The 6,000-nt window shown below is 39.0% G+C and overlaps 1 protein-coding gene across 2 annotated transcripts in view; it reads right to left on the bottom strand.

Moving 5' to 3' along the window:
* The window catches only part of POLA1 (DNA polymerase alpha 1, catalytic subunit), a 292,537-nt gene that overhangs the window by 92,845 nt on the left and 193,692 nt on the right, over window positions 1–6,000 (bottom strand). The gene's annotated exons all lie outside the window — the stretch shown is intronic.

Below are 6,000 nucleotides of genomic sequence, written 5' to 3'. Positions count from 1 at the left end.
TCCACTTTTCCACTATGGGTGATTAGAAACTCTGTACATAATTTTCAATATTAGGTCATCTCTTGTTTCTTTTAGGTCCATGTTTTAATAATTATTTCTATAGTTCTAATTAGTTAATATTTATCAGCAAATCATATCACATTCCATGATTTATTACTATAGCCCTGTCTCATCACTCCCTCACTTAGTCTGGACTCTTTGGCTAGGGTCATTACATGGAGTCTTACACTCTCTCCTGGCCAATTACCAAAACCACATTCTAAAAAAATTATATGAGCCCTCTCCTTAAGCAACTGGCTTCTGGGGGCAGAATGAGTACATGCAAGCACATTCTTAAATATGCTGCTTAGAACACCAGATTACTGAAGGAGATGGACCCTGTGATTTCACATTCCAGGGGCCAAAACAGTTATGAAACCATGAGACCATCAGCATCTGATCAGCAACACTGTGGTTTTTCCCTTGGGAGAAACCCCTCGCAGAGAATGATAAGCTAGAAGCAAAGATAATTAGCAACCGGTAGAACAATCCTCCACAAAGGGTGCTGATTAGAATGGAGCAGCATCCACTTGGAAGAAGGCATCGAGCCACTGGAATAGGCAGAAATGCACTTCAACATTTTAATCGATATTTTGGAGAAGATAAAAGAGGGAAGGCTAATCACAGCATCAGATCTGTAGAAGCCAAAAAGCTGGGTGTACGGCAGAACCAGGATCCAAAATATCCACAATGGGACAGTGATGGGCTGAGCACAGCAAAGGGAGATTTCACAGGGTTCACTGGAAGGTCTCTGCCGCAGAGAGTGCTGGTTGGCCCCCAATACTCAGTCTACTCTTTTTTTTTTTTTAGTAACAAAATAAGCTATTATCTCCATGTGACTAATTTCTGGTCTATGAAATGTAAGGAGTGTTGGGTGGGAGTTCTGGGAAGGCTGCTTGAAGAAATGACTTGGCTGGGAAGTGCATCCTTTTGACCCTTCAACCTTTTCTCTGTCTTGTAGCCTGTGATGGCTTGAAGGAGCCTGTGCAGTCACCTTGGACCACACTGTGACCTTGAGGGTGGAAGCCCGGCACTGCTGATGACACTGTTGAGCCTATATATTGATCTATAGCAATCCACACCTGGCTTTCTGTCACACGATTAAAAAATTCATGTTTCTTAGGTAGTGAATTAAATGTCTATTCTGTTTAAGCCACTGTTACTTTTGGTCTCCATTTTCCTCAGCTCAGTACATTTCCTATCTGTTATGAGTTGAATTATGTCCCTAAAAAGATATATTGAGGTCCTCACCCCCAGCACCTGTGAATGTGGCCTTATTTGGAAATAAGGTCTTGGCAGAGAAAATCAAGTTAAGGTGAGGTCATACTGGATTACAGTGGGCCCTAATCCAGTATGACTGGTGTCCTTATAAGAAGAAAAGAGACACACGGGGAGGAGGCCACGTGACTGTGGTAGCAGAGACTGCAGTGACGTATTTACAGGCAAAAGAACGCCAGGGATTACCAGAAGCTAGAAGAGTCAAGGAATGATTTTCCCCTACAGGTTTCAGAGGGAGAGTTCCCTACGGTGCCTGTATATCAGACTTCTAGCTAGCTTCCAGAACCATGAAACAGGAAATTTCTATTGTTTTAAGCCACTCAGTTTGAGGTACTTCATTACAGCAGCCCTAGGAAACTAATATAGTACTAATGGAGTCTTACATTAGGTAAAAATAAACCACTTGGGTCTCAGAAAACCTGATAAGGCATGGCTTAGCAATTGTATGTGTCAAGAAATTATTATCTGTTTGAGCATATGAAACACTCAAAATGAATCAATGCTGTGAATATGGATACCAAGAAAGTTAATGCAACCTTAAAAAGACTTCAAAGAAATGTACTACCTAGAAAAGTTGGCAGTGGCAGGTTTATTCTGCTCCATACTAGTGCTAGTGAGAGCTCACCAAGTGCTGCATGCAACTTTTCTGAAAGCGAAGCACTAAAGAAATGATTGAAGACCTAGGAATACTTGGCCTAGCAGGGGAAAGCTTAGGAAGACAGCTACCTTCAAATATCTAAAAGGTTCTCAGAAAACAGGCAGAGAGTAGGTGCTTACTGAAGGCAAGAACAGAGGAAGGATCAGTCTAGCTTTGTGTAGTACCATTCAACTGAACTAGGACCAACAAGGGAGGCACAGAACACAAATTTAGGCCAAATGTAAGACCTATCTAGCTAAGGAAAATAAAATAAACTTTAAAAGTATGTTGAATGAAGCAACCCAAGTGTCCATCAATGGATAAATGGATGAATACATTGTGGTATATCTATTCAATGGACTATTATTTGGCCATAAAAAGGAATGAAGCACTGACACAGGTTACAACATGGATGAACCTCAGAAACAAAGCCAGACACACAATGTCACACACTGTATGGTTCCATTTATATAAAATATCCAATCTAGGTAAATTCATAGAGACAGAAAGCAGATTAGTGGTTTCCAGGGGCTGAAAGAAGGGGAGGAATGGGGTGTGACGGCTTAATAGGTACAGGGTTTTCTTTCGGGAAAATGAAAATGTTTTGAAACTAGATAGAGGTAGTGATCACACAACACTGTGAACGTAGCAATACTAAGTGCCACTGCATTACTCACTTTAAGATGGTTAATTTTGTCGTGTGAATTTCACCTCGATAATTTTTTTAAAAAGTATATTGAAAAGGAAGGCTAGCATCTGCTCAGGGTAAGCAAATCTGCATGTAGAATCTAGCAAACTCTGCATCAGAAAACAAGCACAGGAAAATCAGAGCAGAGAACTCCAAAAGGCCCTTCGTGGTAAAAACCCGTCGTCTACTGGAGGGTAACCCATGACTAGATACAGACGTTTAAGGCTTTCCATCATAGTCCCAAGGTTCTCTTCCTGTACAGCTTATGATTACTGCCTTAAGAGACCACAACTATCTTCATGTTTTCAACTTGTGCAGAAACAAGACACTGTCCCACGTAGCCTGGCAACATTTGCACTGTCTCTAACCTACTTTTTAAATCAATAATCCGTCAGCCACAGCCATTTTGAAATTGCAACACACAATGATCACAAGTTCAGTATTTCCCTTCTCCCTTGAAGGCCAGAGTCCTATATGGTACCAATGTTCCGTTACAAAAGATTTTAACAGTTTTACAACTGAGGATAATGTGAGAAACACTAGGGGTGTCCCACAGTAGGACTGGAAGTCATTTCAGTGCTTTCCTCATGAGGGGTCTTCAAGAAATTTTGTTGAACAAACTAAACTCCGCCACAGTGCTCCTGCCCCCGACAGCGTCACAAGTAAACGTTTTCTTATCAAGCATGGATTCAAGTATGGCAATGTTAGTGAGGAAAAGTTTAACTTGGTTTGAAATCTTAGTTCTATTAAGGAAAAACCAAAACAAACAAACGCTTTATTTTTGGTGAATTACATAATACAGGATCCCCTGGGGGTTCAGCTCACAGCCATACAGACTTGGCCACCTTAAGAAGTAAAAAACCACATACATCCTTAAAATAAATATATATTAAAATAATTATTCTCTAACTTGGATAAGTCTTGTCTCTATCATCAGTGTGAAAAAGAGTTCTATTCACTTAGGAACTTACACATACATTGGAGTTTTCATTCCTGTATTTATCTGCACTTCCTATGTGCAGAGGATGCAAGAGAGTATCTTCCTAATAATTAGCAATCTGTATACTGTTAAATTGCCATGAACCTGAAAAAACTTAACTGATTTCTTTTTTTTTTTTAAGGTATCTGAGAAGAGAGACATGTCTAAAACCCTGAGAACAAAACCGTCCCAGCTTTCTTTCTCGTAACACTGGCAAGAGGAGCCAGAAAAAGAGCCAGCTCTCATACCCCAAGTCAATTCTGTAAAGTACTCAAGTCAACTGTAACACAGGACTAAATGAGAGTAGATTTATCATGTGAGGATGAGACTGGCACAGTAAGAGGTAAGTACTTTACCATCAAACTTGACAACATATTTAAAGTCCCCACTAGTCAAGCATTAGGAAAGGCTGGTGATTTTGTCCATATGGATATTCACAAATGCCTATTTTTGCCCACAGACATCAATTTTATATAATCCATGTAATGCTAAACTATTTTTACAAATAAGGAAATATCCTGTTCGTTGCTATGTCCCTAGTCCCTAGCAAAGTGCCTAGGATATAGTAGGTGTTTATTAAATGAAAGTAATGTATGACTGAGACACAGCAACCCAGAACTTAAGACCCAGTTAAGCATAATCCTGCAAAACAGACCCTTTGGAAAACCCTGTGGTAATTACAATGATCCTGTCCATCGCACTACTGATTTTGGAGCTACCTTGGAACTATCTCTAAAAAGATACAGCTTTTTCCTCCTACTAGGAAAGCCCAGGAACATCATAAATAGAATTAAGAGATTCCCCACTCATCACTAGCAACTGAAAATGGACTGCAGAAGAGTGGGCTGAGTCCCACTGTCAAGGTCCCTGTGAGGAATGGCGAAGAGCAGTATCACCAACCAGGATGCTCTGAACCTCCAGTTATTCCAGACGGTCATGTTCTGAGCAGCAACATGGCCTGAGCAGCTAAGCTAGGAAAGCTTTTCCCTGGGAAGAGTAGTTGATAACCTTGGTAAATGCCTGCCTAACATGCTCCCATCTTGAGGACAAGAAAATGAACGGAAAAAATACTTCAAAATGCATGTGTTCGCCCACTCATTTAAAAAAGGGTCATAAACAATAAAAGATAACCTGATGTATTAAAGCACTACCAGTAACATCATCAGCATTTACTGGAAAGTTACCGATCTACTAGCTATACACTTTCCTTTCACTTTCTCTCACCAGGAATGGAATCCTAAGACCGGCTGACCTGCTAAGAAGTAATTCAGTTTTCACTGAACTTGACTTGATGAGCTAGATGCTTAAAAAGTCTCAAAGGCAGCATCGGTTCATGAAGCAAGGTGATTCCCCTGGAGTCTACAACGGGATTGATGAGTCACACTAAATATATATACTTTTGCTTTCTTCTCGCACCTGCTGATGCAAATCTTAGGATGAGACTGACGTAAAAAGAATTCGCTATAACAGCTAATTCTCACTTATGTGTTCCATATGTTTTTAAAAAATCTACATTCTACTTTGCTAATTATCAAAGATATACTAAATAAGGCAAGGAACATTTTATACCTATCAAATTAGTTAAAAATAAATTAATGATAATGCCCAAATGCTGCAAAGGCAGTGGTAAAACTGGTACTTAAGTTGAGATAATCCATTAAGAAAGTAATGTGGCAACATGAATCATGTCCACATGGTATTTATGCACTTAGATATGTACTGTTGATAAGAAATATTTCAAATAATAAATAATTTAAGCAGGAAAACATTCATCACAATTTTCTAGTAAATGGATAGTGAAATTGCCTAAAATGTCCAATGAGAGGAATGGTTAAATTTGTGTTTAAAAGTTTTGGTACTGAAAATTAACTAGCAACAGAGACAGATGCTCAAAAAAAAACATGATACAAAAGCATATCTTCATTATGACTGAAACCACATAAAAAATACATATGGATATGCAAAAGAACAAGGGTATACACAACAATGGTGGCAGCCCTTTGTAGTTCTTGACTTCTTGTTAAATTTTGTGAAATGTTATATTATCTTAAAATTAAAATAAAAACCCATGAGAACTTTAAAATATTTTTCTAAAACTAGCCTGTGTATCAACCCTTTTCAGTGAAAAGATCTGAAGATAAAATCTGGTTGTAAAACTGGCCTATGAGTTAAAAAAATAAGTAGATAACAAGCTCCCTATTCTTACTCTCTTCTCATCCAGATCCTTACAAATCCTTGGACCAGATAAATTTGGAAAGCGAGGCATATTACAGTCCTGTATTGGTGAGGCAGACTTCACATTATCATTTTACAGGTTCTAGGACAATCCACAATAAGTCCTGTTTAACCTTGGCTAGCCCAGAGTTGGCTAGAAGGACT

Source organism: Balaenoptera ricei, chromosome X (assembly GCF_028023285.1).
Source record: "Balaenoptera ricei isolate mBalRic1 chromosome X, mBalRic1.hap2, whole genome shotgun sequence".
In the NCBI taxonomy this organism is placed as follows: domain Eukaryota; kingdom Metazoa; phylum Chordata; class Mammalia; order Artiodactyla; family Balaenopteridae; genus Balaenoptera; species Balaenoptera ricei.
Note: the sequence above shows the minus strand (reverse complement) of the source record. Positions and strands in the feature narration are given on the sequence as shown.